The following is a 23,365-nucleotide window of genomic DNA, read 5'->3' on the forward strand; positions in this document are numbered from 1 at the left end:
ATATCCTTCCGATTTCATACCCTTACGAAAGAGACATTACTCCTCATTTATAGAGAATTCGGATCCGCATACTTTACCTGGGAGCCACTGGATTTCGATATATTTTAAGAAAAACAGCACGGCATATTACTTCGACAGTTATGGTCTTGCTCCATCTAACAAAAATATTTTAAACTTTTTAATGACCAACGCTAACAAAACATTTTATAATAAAGTATGCTTTCAAGATGATACCAGTACGTCCTGCGGAAAATTTGCTCTTTATTTTTTATTTTGTATGGTAAGAGGGTACTCTTTGAAGGATCTCAACACGAAAGATAAGAAAAAAAAATAAAATTTTTATTAGGGAATTTTTTTAAAAAAAATTCAAACGTCGCCGCTGTTGTCATGCTTTTCATGCCAAGAAACAAAATTGTGTGTCTTTGATAAATATGCGTGTTATTCCTGCAAAACGTCACTAACGCTTCAGAAGTCGACGATGGAACGTTACGGCTATTTGCACACTGGAAACTCTGAAAACAGTCCTGTTGAAGTAGTACACGTTGAAAAAATTAATCATTTTTCTTTAAAAACCTAAGCGACAGCATTCGTAATGCTCTTTACGATGAAAACACTAGCGGAAAAGGAAATCGTCATTACCTGAAAATTTTGAAGAATGCGACGTGGTCAAGCATATTCATAAAGCTGACCATCAACCACAACAACAATATGGATATTGCTACTTATACATTCAAAATGAACAAATAGCTCTTTTTTCGGCATGCAGTAAATTATATAATAGCATGTTGGATTGTGTTTCTTCGAAAAAAACTGAATATGAAAGTGAATGTATAAGAGATGAAAGCTATGTAATTAAAATTGCTTACTTTGTTTTTCTGAATGATGATGCTATTGTGCGAGAATTACATCGCACTTGTGTGTAACACAAACAATTCGATCAATAAAAAGGATTTTTTTCTTTCAAATGCAATTTTTTTTTGTCTCTGAAAAAAAAAATATCATATTTAGATAAATAATACATTTTTACACTTATTTATGAGCTGCCTTTTTCTATTCCACTGTTTTGTTTTCCGGTAAAAGCATCTGCCTAGAAGAAATTAATAAAATGTAAATTCCTCCAAGAAGATACTAAAACCGGACCTCTTGGATAAGGTCCATTTTTTTTTATTTTTTTTTTCTAAAGGATTACAAAAGCTTAATACAAAATAATCATTTTTGTATGCATGATACAATGAAAAAATCAAATGAAACAAAAAACATATTACTGTTGTAAAATATATAACGGTATCAAAAATTAAAATGAACATTTAAAAAAAATCAAAACGATTTTTCGATGTAAATCCAATATGGGAACTAACCCATTATTTTCATTACACCATATGAGATGTTATATTGATAATACAATAAGTAATCAAATGAAACAAAAAGTACATTTCACATTATTACAAACATAAATGGAATCATTAAATATCAACAAAAATTTCTTTCCCTCCCCCTTCTTTTTCGTCGAAACATACATGGAGGGGGTGTTTATAAAATAAAAATGATTAATCAGAATATTGCCATAATGTATCATTTTTTTTGTTCATATTAGACAGTTAAAAGAAAAGTTTTCTACATAACCTCCATAGCAATTATTATAACAGTGATCATGGTTAATTCGGGGACATTCGTGTATCAAGTTTCCAAAAGAAATGCAACATGAATTCTCGTCGCAAATGAAATACAGAGGACTTTGCTTACATATCTCACACCAGTTATCTTCATTTCGCGTATAAGAAAGGGTATCCCTTTCATTATAACATAAGAAATGATTGAATTTTCTGAAAATTTTACATTTCGTTCTGGTAGTGTCTGTTTGACATCGTAACCACAATTCTAAACATTTGTTGCAGCTTTACAAATAAATATTAGACTCATTATTTTGAACAATTACATGTTTTACAAATGTGATATGTGCAATCTTTAGGTGTAAAAGAAATATAACATCATCATCAAAGAAAAACCAGGCAATAAATTGTTTAGAAAACCACTTATTAAATCGAATTCTTTCATAGAGAGTTAAACTTTCATCCCAAAATACATCTCTGTTCTCTAAGGAGAAACTACTTTCAAAATCAATCCAAAATCGACCTTTCTCTATTATATCTCTTAAAATCATACGAGGAATATTCAGTTCTGCATTATACAGTTCAGCTATACATAATATCGAAGATAAAATAGTTTGAATACACATATCTTGCAAAGAAATTGGTTGAAATAAAGCCATCTCTTCTGGGTATTCTATGGGAGGGAAACACATTTTTTGTTTTTGTCGATCATTAGCATAAAAAAATATAAGTTGCAAAAATACAATGTCACACTCTACAATAAAATGTTACAAAAAAGTTCCATTATTTTTTTTTAATTCATGTCTTCTTCACGCGTGTTATAGTGACCATAAGACAATGATTGAATTCCATCATCTAACAAATATTTTTTGTCATAATATCCCGAGAGGCTAGCTTTATTTTGAAAAATCGTTTGCAGTTCATGCTTTTTTGAAATGATTGAATATTGAGAATTCCTAATCAGGGAAGCATTTTCGAAAACGTTTTTATACGTTTCAAATCCAATGTTTTTGAGCGCGCTCCTTTTGATTCCTTTCGCGGTCTTTTTAACAGTATCACCGAAACGAAATGCGTACATTTTGCATTTCAAACCCACAAATTCCGATATGGGGGTGAGTGTCTCACTTTTTAGAAATCCCAGTTTTCCACGGTTTCCTTCATTAAACATTATATGATTGGGTTCGAAATTACTGCAATCCAAAATATTTAAAATTTTGTTTTTAGATCACTATATACATCTTCAGTTGTTATATAGAGATACAAAGAATCTGTATCTGTGTATAACAACTCGCATTTTTCTTTGTAAAAGTGTTTAAAATGGGAATAGAATAATTTATACATGTGCAACTTCGCTAATTCTAAAACGCTGAAACCTATATAAATCGGTTTATCTAGACACAAATTTGAATTTTTCATTTTGAAAACTGAAAAATTTTAATTTATTATTTCAAAATATTCCAGCAGAGGACTGTTTAACTTTTTTTGGCATTGTTCCTCACTAAAAACGCCCTGTACGCGAATACGTTTCCTAACATTTTGACAGGTTTTTCCATAGAAAGCGTTATTCATCTTTTTAAAGAAAGATTTTTCAAATTCGCTAGACGCATTTTGTCTTTTCCTATTATTGAAAGCAATGTATTCTTTAAGCCACGCTCGTTGTTTGAAAGCTAAAATTCTATGAATTTTCTTAATTATTAAACCCTGTTCTACGTAAAACTTTAGATTTAAATAATGAGCGATGTAGTTTTTTTTTTTTTTTTTTTTTTTCAAAAAAATTGGGTAATAATTTTTTGCATGGAAGTGTCGTCTCTAACTGAAATTTTTTGCTCAGGGTTTTGGCGTAAGGCGATAGCATGTCAAAAGTGAGTTCAAAATGTTCCGGTGCTAGCGGTAAATCATTGTGTTGGTCATGCAGATGGGAGGGATATAACAGATCGGATTCGATAATATACCCCACATCACCGTCTTCAACACAAGACAAAATATCAAACGCCTCCACCTCATTTTCCTTTAACCAGTAGAAACCTCCCAGTGGCAGGTGCTGGCTCATTACACACCCGTATAGATTATTTGCGTCTAAGGCTAAGATATAGCTGTGTGGTAAATCGGGTTTATAACTCTCGGGGATATAAGGATTATTTGCAAGAGCATAACGTCTACCCAGAAAACAAATACCTCCTCGCATTTGGTTTTCAAACCAAATGTATTGATTCACATCTCCTAGAAGCTCTAATTCAATTTTAGACGCTTTTAGTCCGGCTTCCACGTTAATTCGGCAGCCGTTATAAAATGTACAGGATCCAACTGGTTATATTTTAGAGCGGTGCGTCTGAAGGATAAAAGTACTTCGGCTAGCAAAATAACATCTGTATTTTGATATAACTCTAAGTAATCGGCAAAAGTGTTACATCCAAACGAATGAAACACGTGTGTGGTATGCGCATAATCTTCGTCGGAAACTGCTTCTCCTTGTAATACATTATTAAACGCGCTCTGCGGTGGAAGTGAAGTTTCATCCAACACCGATGTTGACGCAAAATATGAGTAAGGAAATACGCCTTTCCGCAATAACAATTCTCGTTGGGGATTTTTCTCAAAAAATGCATTAAACAATTTAAATTCGTGTTGTGACGTTTTCAAATTCGACGCCAAAGTGTCCAAAGACGCATCTAAAAATTGAAACGAATCAATAAATTTCATTTCATCTAGTGTAAACATGGTTCCAAATTGTTCCAAACATTTTCCAAATTCACCGGAATAATATTAACTTTATTTGCATACATTTTCGGCATGTGTTTTAGTAACAGGTGACTATCATAATTCCTGAAATTATGAATTACCACCGGAATGTAGTAAGACACTTTAAAATTCAAATTACAGGAGCGATGTGCAAGACCTCTCACATGCCCATCACTCCAGTGGCAGTGATCTCTGACCCGAACATCGCCTTCTAAGAAAGGATTCAAACATATATGACATACATTTGAATCGTAACTTTTTTCCGACGTCTCCTGCATCGGTAAACACTCTTTCATCTTTTGCAAAATTTTAGATTTGATTTCGCTCAACGTTGTGAGAAAATGTTCCATTACATTCTCTCCGCAAAAATATTCATGAAAAATAATCTTGTCTTCCACGTCAGTAACTATTAGGGTATAACTAATAGGAATATGCTGTTCAATTGGGGTAGTATGACTCTGTTGCGGAGAAGGAAACGCAGTTTGAATCTTGCGCGTGAGGCATTCAAAATCGGTAATGACACAAAAAGGATGATAATGCATTTTCATTAAATTTGTAAATTTAAGAAGTGTGTTTTTTGGAATGCTAACTTTCTGCGGTTTGTTTTCATTGCAAAGAGTTTTGTGATACTCTAACGTTTCCCTTCTCTGAAACCCACTTAAACAAGTTTTACAAAAAAAATTTACTCGTTTTTCGTTTGCGTGTAATAGACGATTAAAATTTCGAATACAAAAGAAATGTTTTTGAAAATATAGCAAATCTACTGTTTTTGTCGCATTTCGCTTTTCACTTAATTGCAAAGGTAATATTTCATTTTCCTCATATCCATACACGTTTATGGATACATCGTTCAGGTTTTCAAACATTTTTACATCGCCTAACGCTAAGGGAAATTTGAGGGATCCTAATTTAAAACGTGATATATCCTTTTTATACAAGTAAGCCTTCTGAGGATTTCTAGTGAATTTCGGAAAAACACTTGCGGCAACAGAATATAAAAAACAATTGTCGTCACCACATTTGATATTTAACAACGCTTTTCTATTTTTTAATCCCGTCGGTAAAGCGATGTTTTTACAACCACCGCGATTTTCCCGATAGTTTCCAACGTGTAAGTCAAGGTACTCTAACTTTTTTATTTTCCACCCGCTTCCATTACGCACAAAATTATCTATCAAATTTAAAATCTTTTTAAAGCATCTGTCAATGCTTTCGTAGATTTGGTTAGAGGATAAAATCCTTTCGCAATGAGAACAAAAATAAAAACACTGATTAATTTCTTTTTCATCTTTCCCCAGTTTCTCAAAACATATTTTCAAACATATTAAAATCCTGAGTCTTAAACTCGATCTAGTATTTAAAATGTTGTATATGGCAGGGCGTGCCGTTCTGAATATCTCATACGGATCTTTCTGAGAAGCATCGAATGTTGTTCTTAAAGTGCGCAAATAGCCTCGGTGGGTTTGCGCTAACTGAATAAAATTCATCATTTGAAAAAAATAATAAATAAATAATGGAACTTTTTGGTTTACAATATTATATAAAATTCACATTAATTTACTAACTTCCACTACCGCTTTCCAGCAAAATCAGCATTTTGATATCTTTTATTTTTTTTTATTTTACATACAGTGACACTTAATCACCCCCAAAGCTTCGATTATACGATCAATACAATTCATATTTATATTAAATCTTTTGGGAGTGGCGGCGGTTTCGGGATACACCCTTACAAATGAAACATAATTGACATTTTTGAAGTCACAAGTTTCTATTGAAACATTTTTTCCAATGTATATTTTAATTTTTTTGAGTTTTTTGCGGGAGGTTTCGCCTTCCTCTGGAGCGAGGTTTAAAATAAGATCTTCCGACGGCTGCAGATCCCCCAACGTGTCAAAACATCTACGTTTGCGTTCTAAAATAAACTAATTTTAATTATAATTTTATGCTTAACATTTATCGCAGAAAGTATTTAACAATAAAAGAACAATAACACACAGAAAAAAAAACCTTACGTTTCACTCACCATTACGAGCTTCCATTGTAATCCTTATGGAGGATGATAGCACCAAACTCATCGCTTCGAAATGTAATGATCAAGTGAAAGTTTCACAAGTCTCGCCTTGTGCGCTTACAGGATGTTGATGTTTACGCTTTCAAAACACGTATTTCATCAAATACTACTTTCCCCTCCCCCTCAAAATCTTAACCTTGATCTAACCTTTCTCAAGGAAACGCGACCATCTCGTTCCTAATTTAGCAATGCAGAATATTATCCCAGCCCACTCAACTGAAATCAACCCTTTCAAATGCGCATATTACATTCGACTCGTGAATTTTAATTAAATCATTTCCTTTTTTTTTTTTTTTTTTTTTTTTTTTTACAAGCCTCTCATCCTTCATTTAACGCACTATTTTAGAAAAACATAGTATATGACAAACAGTCTCGCCTTCATTACCGCCTACTACTACATCCAAGTACTTTTGAAGGTCATGGACGACGGCACTTCCGGGGTGCAGGGATACTCAAATCCTAACTACTGACAGGTACATTATCAAATGTAAGTTCTGCCTTGACTTCCAAAGAAATACGGATAGAAGTATTTGTAAGGATAATATCCAAGATGTCCGAGAGATTTGGAGATGCAGGACGATAAGCGGCTTCAGAAGGTACATGTAATGCGACAGGATGATTGCATATAAAATTATGCATAATACGTCCATTGGTGTTAGAACGACGACATCCCCATTCGAGGTGCTTAGCATTCATGTCTCCGGCAATAATAACTTGCTGATCTCCAGGAAGTAAGTTTTTAAACTTATTTTCAGAAAGTCGATTTCGTGGTGGACTATAAACAGCCACAAAATGGATTTTATTTGTGAGATTTCTACACTCCCAATTCTCTATTTTAATATTTTAATATTGATCTCTACAAGTTAATTTACTTGGTTCAACTAAGTGCGGAAAATTGATGGAGACTAGAAAAAATTATCTGCAAGATATGCTTTTAAATTTAATTTCTAAGCAGCATGTCTATAATAGATGTGCGCACCTATTTAAAGCTGGAAGTTCCCTGAGACTTCAATCACCATTATACAAGTAAAACATAATTACAGAAATAAAATATTTTAACAACATTTGTAATGCCAATTCATAAAAATGGTGAAATTTGTATGTTCAGACCTTTGAATAAGATGTGTGCCACAGTTTGTAAATTTTCAGAGTCGTTATTAATCTTCGTTTTTAATGGTAATTAAAATAATATAAAACTGGATTAAAAACCATCGAAACCTTAAACTATCTCCACATTCTTGCTAAAACATTAGTGTTATATTAACGCTTATTAATATTAAAATACTAAATTGAGACTACTAGGTTTTTATGATCAGTGTTTGCTTCGTTTTATGAAATATGCTTCGAAGAAACTTGTATCAGCATGACAAGTAAGTACTCGATTACGCGTCAGTCTTTTTTTTCCTTCCTTCCTTTTTCCCCATGTGTAACGTGTATACGAGCCAGTTCCCCTTAGAAAGTCCTTCACGAAGGCATTCCTCCCCTTAGGCAGATAGCCCTCGAGGCTTTGCCATAATCACACACACACACACACAACGTGAACTACTTTGCTTCCTGCGAAAGATAAAATGCTTCTATACCATACCAAAACTGAATTTTTAATCAAATGTCCCATAAAGCCTTTATATTAGAGCAGTGGTTCTCTTATTCCGCCATGGAGACAAAAAATAATTTTGAAAATTAAATATTTTTACGTAGATTCAATGCTCCCCGACAATGCAAGAAAGACTTCGGGAGTTTGTATCTTCTGGTCCTTTAAAGAATTATAGAGATAAAATTATTACTGAAATTAAAGCTGGTGTTTAAAGTTGATTTTTAAAAAGAAATTTAACAGTTGCTAACCTGGGCATCTGAAAATAATAAATCGTAATACACTAATCGAAAAACGTTCGCCATTCCTGGCCTAGAACCTAATTCGTTGACAAATAACGTATCAACTTTTACAACATTCAGCATAAGGCATAATTTGCAAATTTGTAGTTTCGATATTCTATTTTAGGATGTCATGTGAAACAGAGAAGTTATATCATAACCCAAAATTTCGGATTTAAGTATTTAAACACTATCTTATTATGAAAGCAATAAGTGAAATGCATAAAGACATTAAGATTTACAGTTATTTTTATTTTTTTTTAATCTTTTAAGACACAATATCTTTGTAATTTTGTATTTTCGAGGGGTAACAAAATTTTCAGAGAATATTTGCTGTTTCAGTAACGGATTCCTTCCACTCAGTTGGCTAAATTAGCCAAATAAAAGATACTAAATGGCTCTGCCATTTCTTACGGAAATGTAACCTGATTACGTCGTCGATGCAAAACATTCAATATTATTGCAAAGTAGAGCATAGGAGTTTTAAGAATATTAGTATAACTTTAGCACCAGATGTTATTTATCATAAACATTTCTGCCTTTTAAATATCGTATAAGAGATATTTTCAGAGATATATTTCAAAAAAGTGCTCTTTCTAAATACATTAAATTTGTTTAATTTGTTTGGAGAAACATGGAGAAAAGGTATTATTTAGAAATTAACACTCGTTTTTACATTTACTAACTGACAGAAGCGTAATTATCTTACCATTAATTTTTACTTCATTTCTGTACGTTTAAAATGATAGCAATTAGATGATTTTAGGTCTAGACTTCTTTCAAAATTTAAACACCATCTAGGTAATATTTTCTAAGATATAATTTAAATCTTACATGAATTTTTAATCATTTCTTAAATTTGTGTTAAAAGAAAAGCTAACGATAAAATTAAAATATTGTCATAATACTTTGAACATATATAAATACTTTAAAAAAAATCATAGCAGCAAGAAAAGGTCTTCATTCATAGACAAAAAAACATTTTTATCTCCAGCGCGCCAGACTGTGTACCAGAAAATCTAAAGATATGCTCATTTTAAAATTATTTTGCGATCTTGCTGTTGAACTAATTTTAAGATTTAAGTGCGAAGAGCATGATATTTAATAAATAAAAGTAACAAAATACGTTAAAAGAACTCCCTTTTGAGCGTAATGTAAAAATTTCCGATTTCATTTTTTTTTTTTTCTTTTTCTTTTTTATCATCATCCATCGTTAGTGTTACGGACGACTCGCCATATAAAATCAAGTAAATTATTGATACGCTTTAATTTTACACATATGCGCTTTCTTATATATAGCAAACATAATATATTACTTACATATATGTGTGTGTGCATAAGATATAACAAAATACGATAGCTGTTTTTAAAAATTATTAGCTACCTCAAAATTAACATTCTATATTTGATGCTCTACCTCTAAATTCATTTGCTCTCCTAAATTCGAGAATCTTCGATGATTACATAACAACCTCAGATTAACCAACCATAGCTTAAAGTACTTTCTGCATGTACTTTGTCGTAGAAATACCCCGCTAGGAAATAAACTGCGTCACTCTTTTCCTTGTTTCCACCTGGCTAATAGCTCCTCGCTTTGCTTCTCCGTCTAAACTGCCTGCGTCTTAATGTTAAGAATCGGTGTACATGTGAATTTATCATATTTAATTATGATTAAACAAGTGTATCCCAGATTAATTGGATATGTGGGAAAATAAAGAATGAAATTCTTCAAGTTCATGTTTTATTATCTTCATCCACATGCCTTAACCTCAGCCATGACGGACATCGAAATCTGTTGAGAGTTCCAATCATCGATACTGTGTTAAAAGATATGCCATATATATAATTATATACGGTCTTCTATACGGCCGATATTCATAGTCGAATCGTGGCCGTATACGGAGCAGACTGTGTGTCCCATAAGTCAATGAGAAAGTGGAGTGTTAATTCTCCTCCGGCCACCATCCGACGATGAATACCCATCGGTTGAACTCGTCCCAAAGTAAGAAATCTGATGATATCTCGCTGCTCATCAGTCGTCGAATTTTGCATTGTGAACGCCAAGATGTCATCAAAAGCACTGCCTACTTCAATCCAGCGTCATGTGCGAACGCTTGCGTACAACCATGTCGGATACTGCATTCGCGTTCCTAGATGTCTCATTACGTTGTGCCAAATTAATCAAAATGGTTGAAAATGTCCTTTTCAGCTGCATGCATCACAAATGTTTTTTTAACTTGATCACAGCCTTTCTCTGAGTAACTTTAAAGAAGACTTTCGAGAAAACGAAAGTAGCAGAAGCATTTAATTTTCTTCGTACTCACATTCAAAATTAATAAATATATTTTTAATATTTGACGCATCAGAAAACAGCTTTTTTCAGTTTTCATTGATTTTTATTCATTTTTCGGTTTCTCATTGTCTTGATGCAAAATGTGATTGTCTGTATGAATTCTCTTCCTTGTACTCACATTTATAATTAATAAAAATATTTTTCATATTTGACACATCAGAAAATACAGTCGTTGATTTTTCATTCATTTTCAGACTTAATGGAGACGTGACGTTTCTAATACAACAGTTCCGTCCCACCAAAGTACAAACAGGCATCACTTTTAACTTTGGTTAACCACTTTCTGAAGATAATTACACTCTCTGGAGTACATACATATTTTGACAATGGGACAACATAGAAATATGTTACATTACATTTCTTCTCTTTCTGAAAATTAGGGATAACGAAATTGCCAAAACGAAATCTCCATCAGAAGAGTAACATTTTCTCAACTCGCGTACAATTCTACCAGTTCCTTTACTATAAATTACGCACTGAGAAAATTTGAAATAACGCAGCCAAATCCGTAAATTATTTCTTAAAGGTGAAATTTTAAAAAAAAATCACTAATCAAATCTAAATAAGTCTAAGAATTTTCAATTAAACGTATGCAATTACGTGATTTGCTTATTTGGGCTGTCATGAGTTGCCACTGACATTTTAAATTAATTGTGTAGTCAGAAATTTCTCCTCTTCTTCCAACGTAGCACAGGAAGCTAAAAGTTTGGAGTTTTCTGGATTAAAGCGTTAAATAATAGTCTCTGTGCTACTCCTGCTGAATACCTGTAATCAAGCGAATATAGAAGTATGTGAAGTGTCTGTTCGATTTTTTGGCAGGATAAATATGAATCTCCGTGAATTATTGGAGTGTGTGCAAAATTAAATGTTATATCCGTTTTCGTTTATAGAGGGGGATCCCACAATCAGGCGAGGGGTGAAATGGCTGAAAACTGGTAGATTGATCTAGGTCGAATAAAAGAAAAGGAATAAGATAGACATTCGTGAAATTAAAAAAATTTAGAAATTTTCCTGAGAAAACTATATAAATATTTAACACATACCCTTTAACATTTTAAAGGTTATGGCAGAAAGCTTGGAGTGTTATTTAAAACAACTTTAATTGACAGATCCTTCCAGTGGGGGTTTTGAAAATCGCTCCTAAAAGAAAAATAATGCTTTTCAAAAACCTAAATAAATTATTTTTGAGAAAAATTTAAATCTTCAATCTGCAAATTTTGTTTCACTTGAAGAATGTGCAATCACGAATGTGCACTATGTTGAGAATGCAACATAGAAAGGTTTTAGAATTTTACTTCTAGACTCAAAACAAACTTCTGAATTATACTCTCGAAAGTTCTTCCGGTGAATAGCAAAAGGAAAAAAACAATTTAAAAGCAAAACCAAATAGTAGACAAAGAGTCGTGCAATTTATTTCATAGCCACCGCTCTGCTGAAAGTGGCAAAGCGGTTTCATTTAAAAAAAAAAAACGAGCCCCTGGTATAATTCTCAAAGACGCTTGCAATTTAAAAATACATGTAGCATAAACGTATACGAAAAAACTAGTCAGTAAAGAATTGGGTATAGTTTCTTTCATAATAAATGGAGAGTTTCTAAATATTATTTTAAATAATATAATGCAATCTAAATTTGTAAATATAATTTCAAAAATCCATCGCATCATCGATTCGAAATCCGTCTTCATGTCTGATGCATTTCATGAACAAATTTAGATTTTTTTTTTTTTTTTTAATTTGAAGAACAAATTTTGCAAAGTATTTGACAGCCAAACCTGTATAAATTTTAATGTTTATTTTAAATGCTATTAAAGGGTAATCACAGATTTTTCTCGAAACGTTATCAAAGTACATGCTAATACTGATCAACAGCAATCTCCCAAAATACCACACATTGTTTTAGAAACAGAAAAGAAAATTTTGTGGGATTTTCTGTACGACTAGGTCTCAATATGTATATTTTAATACTAATCTGACATACGTTACATACGATGAATGTAAATTATGACAGAATTAAGTCTGACATAATTTACGTACGAGAACATACATACATACATTTATGGAGATTCTTCATTACTTAATTTCTTTAACTATAACGCAGGGAGATAATATTTGGTGGCTACACTGCAAAAAGTCTAGTGAACAAACTTAAAATGTCAAAACGATATTAATAGTCCTTCAGGGCAAATTGCCCCTTTGGACTAAAAATAAAAAGTCGTCTGCAACTTTAACTTTCCATGGCAATGTTAATCGTTTTGTTTTTCCTGATCGTGCTCCCGCATTAGAAAAGTACAAGTAAAACATGTCACAAAACGGTATACGTTTCACGAAAATGAATTTGTCTTGTAGGAATGAAGCTTATGCAGGTTGGGCTGTCAAATACTTCGGAAATTGCGTTCTTAAAATTAAAAAAAAAAAAAAAAAATCAAATTCCTTAATGAAATTCGTCTGACATAGAAACAAGTTTCCATCCGATGATGCCACCGATATTTAAAATTATATTAACATTTTTGAGATTGTAATTATTATGATAAAAATTATTTAACTAATTTGTTAGTCACTAGTTTCCTCATATACTCATGTGATTTATGTATTTTAAAATTACAAACAGCTTTACCATGCTATTTTAACCTTTCTCTTCTGTTTTGAATGAAACTGTTTTACCTATTTCAGGCAGAGCGGTGGCTTTGGAATTAAAATGAGTTTCTCTTATGTCTACTGCTTTAATTTTGCTTAAATTATTTCTTCAGTCTGCCTTTCACCACAAACGCGTACAGGAAGGTAATTCAGAAATTAGATTTTGAATGTGTTTGACGGTTCAAAGATGACTGATTATTTTTTAATTAGATGTTTTTTACTGGAAAATAAAATAGTGTGCAAGAAGTGACAATAATTAAATATTAAAGCAGTGGAGATTTTTAGGACGAATTTGTTGGTATACAAGTAAATAAAATGCTTGCACAAATGAATAAAATAATCCTCATAGTTACCATTTCGATGTTTCATATACAGAAATTTTGGCTGTGACCTAATAATAATTTAGAGTTGCCCTCTTAGTGTAATGTTTGTTTATACTCTAATAAAATTTGTTCCTCACAAATGATTCCACAAATTGTTACAACATTTAACCATTCCCCCCCCCTTGCTCAAATTCACGTTCACTCGGCTCGAGGACTCAGTAAGGGACTTCTCACCACCCCGCCCACAGTTGGATAATCTGAGGTTACTGGCAAATAATACCTAAACAGCAGAAACTCAGTATAATCCCATATGTCTCTCACTTCATCTGAGCTGGTAAAGCGCAAGAGACCAACAATAAAGTTCTATATTCACATTGAATTCTGCCATTTTTGGCTATTGTCTATTTTCTCCTTTCTGTTCACTTTTTGAATATCGGATATGGAATGAAACGATGTATAAGATAGTAAATGCTTCGAAATTTATAATCGTCGGTCCTTTGGTATTTAGTTAGAAAAGTTCTCAAAGCAAGACCCAATGTAGAAGTATTTCAGGTTACTATGTGCAGTACAATTACATCTGCATCAAGGTACAAAACCGGCCCTTTAATCGATCTGTCAAATTTCTCATCTGAACGTGGATTGCAGTTGAAATTCAACTAGTTGCAAAGGAATAAAACTTCCAGATTTATTTTACAGTGGTGTGAAAGCAGTATTGGTGTGTTTTCAAGCCGCGTGGACCAATGAGCAATTGAGTAATTATGTTCCTGAACACTGGTAATTCGACCTAAATTCGATTCTAGGCAGAGGTGCTGTTTGCATGGGCGTTTTCATGATATATCCTCTGTTTAAGGAATATACTAACTAATTTCCCTTGAAACTCCCTCCAAGAAGGCATACCTTTTTGTCAGACTGCCCACGCGTGCTTTGCCATAATCAAACAATACACTTATTATGTTACGTAAATGACCTTGCCAGTGGGTATAAGAAATAGATAGACAGATAAAAGAAAAAAGATAAAAGAATAGATAAACACTTTATTTACGGCAATAGTATTGTTGCGTTTTTCTTTTCTGACACCAGTTGTTACGTTTTCTTCCTTCACGTTCGTACGGGGTTCGTGTGGATTTGGAGTGAATAACGACGACACTTGATGAAGTATCGAAACACACGTTATTGGCCGGTATTTATCTTGACAACTCCAAAATCTCGTTTACAGTCGTCGAACTGTTATAAACACGCTGACACGATCAGCGACACAGCTTTCAGGTTATGAAGCTATCACGGTGGACACAGCTTCACTACAAAGCACCAGAGAACAACTCTCGACTCTGCTCGGTCGTTCTCGGGTTATCGAGTTTATATAGCTTTTGTTTGGTGTTCGAGAACATTCTGGGCTAAACTGGTAAGAATTCATTCCAGATGGTTCTCCATCCATCAGTGGCATATCGCCAATTTTGTTGCCAAATGGACGATTTCTCGCCAAATGTGGCAACCCGACCATTCCTTGTCATTTTATGGCAACCCTAAACTGCTTTGCGTGGAAGCTATTTCACCGCGCTTGTACATTTCGTAACAGTATATAAAAGTAGCCTAATAATGTAACTTAGCACAATCTAGTAATAAAAGTGTTTTGGTCAAAGACTTATGCAATTAAACATAGATTTGTTTAGTGGTGTATTACACTGTTAATCGAAAGTGTACACTGAATGAAAGTCTGAACTTAAAAGCCCGTGAATTTTATTTGTCAAAGCTCAACTGTCATTGCAGAAACTGTTAGGTCTCTGGAAAATGTAGATGAAAAAAAAGTGGAGTAACTATTAGTTGGATAGGTGATACCTGCCGAAGAAAGATGATTTGACAGGAACATGAATAGACGTAAATTCTGAATAATTTTATAAACTTCTGAAAATATTACTTGATTTCTTGTTAGCTTTTACCCCAAATAGGTTGCCATGTGTTCTATACATACAGATGCGTTGCATTCTTATATGCTTATCCGATATACGATACATTTTGTTATGAGATTTTTCTTCATATGCTGAACGAATGTTTTCTGCACCACATTTCTGTAGTTCAGCTACAAATCACTTAATTGCTTCTTATATGTTTAAGCAAAATTAAATAGTAGGCTTCCTATAATCACTTTTGGATTAATGGATAATAAATTTATGTGCTAATGGATTTGTGGTATAAAAAATATTTCATATTTTCTACCATTCATCTGTTTTTACCCTGATACCATGTTAAAAAATTTACAATGTCTTCCTAATACCTCATAGGATACTTCCTTAGTTAACCGAATTGAAAAATGTATACATACAGAATCTAAGGACTCAGAAGAGATTAAAATAAATAATTACTTAAATAATTGGTTTCTATTTAAAAATAAAAGTTTATTACTCGTGTTGGCATAAGATAAAACGAAATATAAAATATTTAAAAAAATTAAGTGAAGTGAAAATAAAATATTCAATTTTATTATCTTTCATTTTTCAATGAAAATGTTACAAACGACTAAAACATTTTCAAAACACTTTTTCTTCAGAAATAATGAAATGTAGTATACCAACGATTGCAAATCCTGCAAAGTGCTGAACAATACGAATAAATAGACATATATTTCTATAATAATATTTTACCCCCTAATTCGTTTTATAAATCATCAACAATACTGCTAGCTTTATATTTTTCTCAATTTTACCACAGTAGGATTAAATATGTATTCTTATAATAATTCTAATCACCTTCGCGGCGTTATGTGGTTTGACGGTCTTACGGACCGCATAGCGTAATTAATACGGGTAAATTAATTTCTAATACAACTTTACTATGACCGAACTATTACAAAAGATAACTTTGCCGACTGCTTGAATTAAAGCCCTGAAGCATATAACTCAGTAGACTATGGTGGGACTAAACTCTTGAACCCACAATGTATTCTCGCATTTACACTAGGCGTACTTTTTATTTTCTCCTAAAAATAAACATAATGAATTGTTTATTATTGTAAATTAACGTTCTTTATTTTAAATTTACATTTCTAACAGTTAAGCTTAAGCGTTACTGAAAATCAGTGCAATAAATTGTTTATACTTAAATTTCCCATGATACAGTGACTTCTACCATTTATTAAAACGGTAAATAACGTCGCAGTCTCTAATACTTGCATTTCATACAGCTTCAGTATTTTCAAAGATTTTTAAGCTTTAGCATTTATACAAATAATAAAAATATTTTTAAATTTAAATTCATATTGTGGAACATTTTAAGTTTATCATTTTTACAAATTATCTTATTGCTACGTAAGGACACAATCCCTTACATAGCAGTAGGTATACAATCATCATTACTTTCTAAAAATTTTAAACTTAATAATTATAAAAAAAAAGAAGAATATTTTTATTGCATATGAACATCATACACAGCTTTCATATCACTGTTTCTTAAATTCCTAAATCCCGTCTTATTTTCTGTCGGCATAATAGAATTCTACACATTAATAAATAAAAAAATCTAATTTCACACAATGAGAGAAAATAAGATCAGGAAAAACTACTACAAATCTGCAACACAAAGCATTGCTTCACACACACATACACACACACATATTATCAATGAACACGTTATCAAGTAAATTGCTATAGCAAACACAACGTAATAAAGTAATAAGGTAAAAGGTACTTATAGGGCTTGAGTTTACACTTTTGCTACTGTTGAGTGAATCGTCAGACTACCGACATTTATCGTATCGTAAGTCGGAAAGCATTAGCAACGGCTGGCCGGCGCCCATAGTTTTGAAGGACAAAACCTGAAGGTACGGGACACATGGTCACCCATCCCTCTTCATAACCAATAACTTCTTGAGAAGAGGTATATTTTGTATGCCCTCTTGCCACCCCAAAAGGGCCGTTTTTTTTTTTTTTTTTTTTTCCATTTACACACATACACGTTTTGAGAGCATTTGGGTTAACGTCATATTGGGCTAAAATTTAAATTCCGATGGACAGTCTCGCTTGCTGGAAATAAAAAAATGTTTTATTCCCTACAATGTTGCCACTGCCCGCTTTGAAATTTTTGAATTGTTAATAAAAAGTTCGTTAAAGTTTTACAAAATATGAAGTAGACAATAAAAGAAATTCCAAATTCAGCCGTCCAGGTGCCCATGTTCGGGTGGAGGCATATCTTATTCAAAATTCGAAGACTCTAGGTAACGTTTTTTTTTCACAGTGCGAGAAACATATATACATTCGTGTAGATTCTTCCTTTTTTAATTTCTTTAAATATAATATAGGGCGATAATATTTGGTGGCGACAATTTGAAAAATCCCTCGAGCGTTTAAAGTGATTTGACGCAAAATGCCTTTTCGAGACTAATAGCCCTTCTGGGCTAATAATTAAAGTTCAATAAAATGTAAAGCATTCGATAAAAATTAAACTAATATTAAATTAATGACACATAATTAAATAGCAAAATAAAATGCCGGACGTTGTCTTTATTTGTAGTTCCGGTTGGAACTAAAATTTTACAGAAACAGTTCAGCCGAGCTCCGCTGAATTTAAGCTCAGTGTTGAATTTAAGCTCCTTAAAGCCGATGGAGTTTAATTCAATGACGAATATTAATTCAGAAGTCAAACAACAAAAATCAGCGTTATATTTACAAAATATTTATATAAAAAAATATAACGCTGATTTTTTTGTAAAAAATGTCATGTCATTTTTGCTGTTTGACTTCTGAATTAGTATTTATTCGGCGTGTTATTGTGTCTTAAATCAATGATGAATATACGGTGTATGACTTCAAGAGGTAATAGAAACAAAGATTATTCTTTTTTCTAGCCCACCAACGACAAAATGTAAAATGTTTAAAACGTCATTAAGAGAATAAAGAGCAATGTCAGGACAGAAAGTAAGATAAACCTGAAACAGAAAGTAAAGTAAGTAAATACTATAGTATTTTTGCAAAAGAAATTCCAAAGAATTTTTAAATATTGACATCAAAGCCGAAGGTCTAAAATAATTAACCCATTTTTTTTTTTTACCTGCTTTACATTAAAGCGACGAGCATTCGGAGAGAAATCTTTAATGTTTACAACGTTCCCTAAGAATGATGCTATAAATACTTTTAGGAACGTTTATGGATTAGACAAAATTAACTGATATTGTTGAAACTGACAATGACGCGGTCTGCAAGGAATGTTTTCAATTATACGTGTTTCTGAGATGAAAAATGGATTGCCCACGGTAACCAAGAATACCAGCTGCTGATTGGCTTGATGTTTTCTTTATTTTTATATCTCTAATTGATCCCGTGAAAAGACTGCATTTCAGATTTTTAACATAAATTGTTCAGCTACGTATTTCTTTCAATTTATATAATTATATATATTTTTCATAATTATGCATATACATAATTATGCATTTCATTTTATACATTATACATAATTACGTTATTGTACAACTAAACCTTTACTGAGTATTTCCTGACATGTTTAAAGGGGGTGCAAATCAGCTCGCAAGTGAAAACTTGCAGTTTATTTAAAATCAATAAAAAATTGTATGAGTTGATGAATTTGTGTTAATAGAAATTTCTTATATTTTTATTAAATTCTAAGGAAAAGACTGTGTTACCAAGACTCTCAAGATATAGTTAATTTAATTTATCCGTTCGTGTATCAAGCAGGAAAGTATATCAAATGCGTATGGATATCAATGAAGGAGCAATAGAATGGCTAGAAAACACAAGCTTATATTTTATTAGTTGCCTTTTGTCAAAAAATGGCTGTCTAATCTCCAAAACAGCCCTTTTTCGATGGTTGCATGAAAGAAGCTTATGCACATAAACATTGATAATAATTGGGGATATAATATTTACACATATCTCGTATCGCTTATCCATGGAAAAAATATGCTGATATGTAGGAATATGCTGCAGGAATATGATGTAGGAATATGCTGGATATTTATTTACACTATAATCCGTGGAACTTATATGAACTGACTATGTTCGTGGGCATGGCTATGCTCAAATTTTCTGAGATATTTAACAGTAATTTAGATATGACGTCTCTTTTTAAATTTTCTCCTTGTGTAACGTTGATAGCAGGCAATTTGCCTTCGAATAATGTCCCCGAAAGCATCCCTTTCCTTAGGGAAATAGCCCTCGTGTGCTTTGCTATAATCAGATAAGCTACTCCTTAAATATCGCAAAGGAGCATAATTTAGAAAGTTAATGGAATAAATTGAAGAAGTGCTATTATTAATCGATTCATTATTCATCATGTTAAATAAAGGAGTTTTCTAATATATTTGTGAAGTTCCTTTGTGTTAATTATCCAGTTATTTTCTGTTTTGGATCTGTACTGTTACGTCTCCCTTTCCGTTTTTCTCACAGAATGCAAATTTAGTTCGTGTGTACTTAAAGGAAGGTTTCCGGAGTTAAACTCAGAGCGCTTTCTGCCTCTCGTGACCCGGCTATTATGTTGCTGTCTTAGATAAGAGTTGTTGTGTTGGCCTTGCATAATAATTGCCGATAACTGATCTACACGCTGGTTAAATTCTGAGTCAACCTTGCACTGAATTGATCGTGTAGCCTTAGCCTACTAGTTTATTTAAATTTAAATTTTACATTTGACTTACATATTACTTTAAGTTTTCTCGCCACTGGTGGTTAGCTGAGTTGTAACCACAAGTTCTGTTCTTATTATAATTTTTAGTAAAGGGTCTTTGACACCCTACCCTTTGTGATGCTTCTTTGGCGATATGAAGCAACTCCAATGATGGAACACAGCAATAACTTTTATTTAACACTCAAAAATGGCGACATAAAAACAAGAAGAGAAAACATATTCTAACATTTAAAAATAAATTACATTCTTCGTGCAAGAGTCGCACGTAGCACTCGAGTTTGGTTTCAAATATTGCCATTCACAAATACTTTAATGTTCATCTATTTAAATTATTTAAACTATAAGATTTTAATATTATTTAAAGCTGTTACACCATGTTTCAGTTGTTATTCTAAAATTTGCAATAAGTCATTTAGCGTCTTCTAAGAATTTAGATACTTTGGATCATTGCCAAGCATACTAATTTCTATATATTTTCAAAATAGCATTTGGACCAAGAGCCCTTTATTTGTAGGTTGGCTTTCATAAACACAAATAATTCAAAGAATAGGATGAATATTATGAAACTACTAAGACCAGATTCACAGAATTCAATTTAATATGATGTTTGTTTTTTTGTTTAGTTAATCATGGCATAGTATACTGTGACTATATAGTTCGGAAGAGGTCTTCCTTTTTGGAGGACATGCTATGCGAAATCGGCTGATATTCACGTAACGCATGGGAAAAATCAGGAAAATTACCCTGTCGTCCACCAAAATTCGAATCCAAGTCAAATTACCAGTGATCAGCCGTCTTATCCACTCGACCACTGATGGATTAAATTCAAACAGAAAGCACAAATTTTTAGATGACAGTATGAAAGGAGGTTGTATTTTCATCACGATGAACCTTCCTAAATTCTGAAATATGATTATAAAGAAGTGAAAATTGTCAACAATTACCTTTCGATAACTCTATTGAAGTGTGAGAACATATAATAAGAATAGCATTAAATGCGCCATATCAACATGCAATCCATGCACACTGCGGGGGAAAAAATGGGACAGTTCCTATACCTCCCGTTCTACTGGGCCGACTGACGAAATTCAAGTTGCATTTCCCATGTTTTGAAAGCACGACTTAAGATATATATTAGATTTATATATAGCTTTGTTCTAATATAGGTATTTTGACACAAAATGGGACTTTTTCTGAAATAATCACACAATTCTAACGTATGTAACTAAATGGAAGGGGAGAAGAAAATTGTCCTCTTCGAATCTCATATATTACGTTTTCAGAGCACGGTAATTCCTCAGAATTGCACTCACTACGTAAGGGGTGTAAAAATGTCAGTGGGTGACCACAGCTATCAATGGTCAAAACATCTGATTCTTCTCCTTTATCTACGTACAAAAATTTTGCTGTTAAATTACTTTCATCTCTGCTTTATCAAACTTCCTATTACAATTAAATGAAATTCTATCGCAATTTTCAAAATTTTTATTTATGCTTCAATGGCTTAGAAATAGTGATAGAATAGTGATTCGCAAAGCAAGCTTAAGAATTCTTATGTTACTAGTGCTCCTAAAATAAAGCGAAGCCTTGACATTGTATCCATTAGATAGAAAGCAAACATTTTAGAGAATAAATGTTGCATTATTGTGCTAAAAGTAAAATATATGAAATGATACAGCTCACAATATATTTCATTATTACTTATTAACTAGCGGAAGTACCCTATTAGGATGAGAATAATGTATTTAACAACAGAGCGAACGATACCGCTGTAATCCTTCTCTAAAAACGATGCAGAAAAGTAAGATTCATAGTCATACATTTTTCAGTCTCATGCGATATGGAAAACACATAAAAAATGTTCATAGAAAAATAAGCTTATCCTCTCTTATTATATCAGCAACAATGGCTCGCAGATTTTAATGATTTTCATCTTTGTAATCAAATAGTCGTAAATACTCAAATTCCATCTAAAATTTCATTATATACAATTTTAGTCGATTAAATGTGGCAAAAAATGGATCATAGTTGATTAGAAATCAGTAACGCGAACAAACATACAAACAGACATTTTTCCTTATATATATAGATTTTTAAAACTTACAAATTTTTCAATAACAAACTCTACGATTTGAAAGAGAGCAGTAGCAACACTTTTCGAAATAAAGCAATTTTATCTCCAACGCGCGAGACCGTTGCCACTCGGAAAAATGAGTACGAAATTAGCGCTTTCAGGGTTTTTAATTAATATCTCGGCTGATTAAAGTCGTACGAAGATGGGAATCGCCGAAATGCCTTCCCTTGAATTTTTGGAATTGGAAATAATGTATTTAATGTTTGGCAATGCTATTTTTATTTCATCGCAAAACTTAGAAAATTTTAATTAAGAAAATCTAGGATTTGAAAGCGATCAGTGGCAGCAACTTTCGAATTAAAGCAGATTTTCATCTCCAGCTTGCGAGACTGTTGCCACTCGGAAAAATGAGGGCGAAAATTATCGTTTTTTCGAGTTTTTATTAATATCTCTGATTTTAACAATTTGGTTTTGAAAAAAAGTGAACGTCGACCTTTTCCACGACCCAGAAAAGAATTGTAGAAAGTTTGGTGACGATAGCTATAGAGGACAAACAAACATACTTTCTTCTTTGTATACGTATATAGATATTGATAATGCCTTACTGTGTTAGATTTATGAATTAAAATTCATCGAATTTACGTATGCTACCCTCGGTATGTCCTAGAACGAAATACCTACTCATGCAGGAGGGAGGTACTGTTGCATATGTTTCTCAAACTAAGAGCAGCCTCATACATATGCCTTCGAAACTTTTCTAAAAATAGATAAAGCCACTTCTTGCAGCATACGTATCTGTTCTGCATTTATGGATGTGTTCCATTGCTGAAGTATCATTAGAAAAATCTCTTGACATTTATATATTAATTTTGTTCTTTAAATATACGTATATTTTGATGTACTTAATGAGTTTATTATAAGTTTAACTCATGCTCGTTTAAGATAATTGGAATTGTTAATAATGGTAGGAGAAGAAGTAGTTTTGTTTTAAAATGGATGTATCTACCAATAGGGAACAACATATGATGTTTTTAGCTCACAAGTAGACTTCTCTTAAAT

Source organism: Stegodyphus dumicola, chromosome 4 (genome assembly GCF_044657685.1).
Source record: "Stegodyphus dumicola isolate Sdum_Otavi_A_Nest chromosome 4, ASM4465768v1".
NCBI lineage: Eukaryota > Metazoa > Arthropoda > Arachnida > Araneae > Eresidae > Stegodyphus > Stegodyphus dumicola.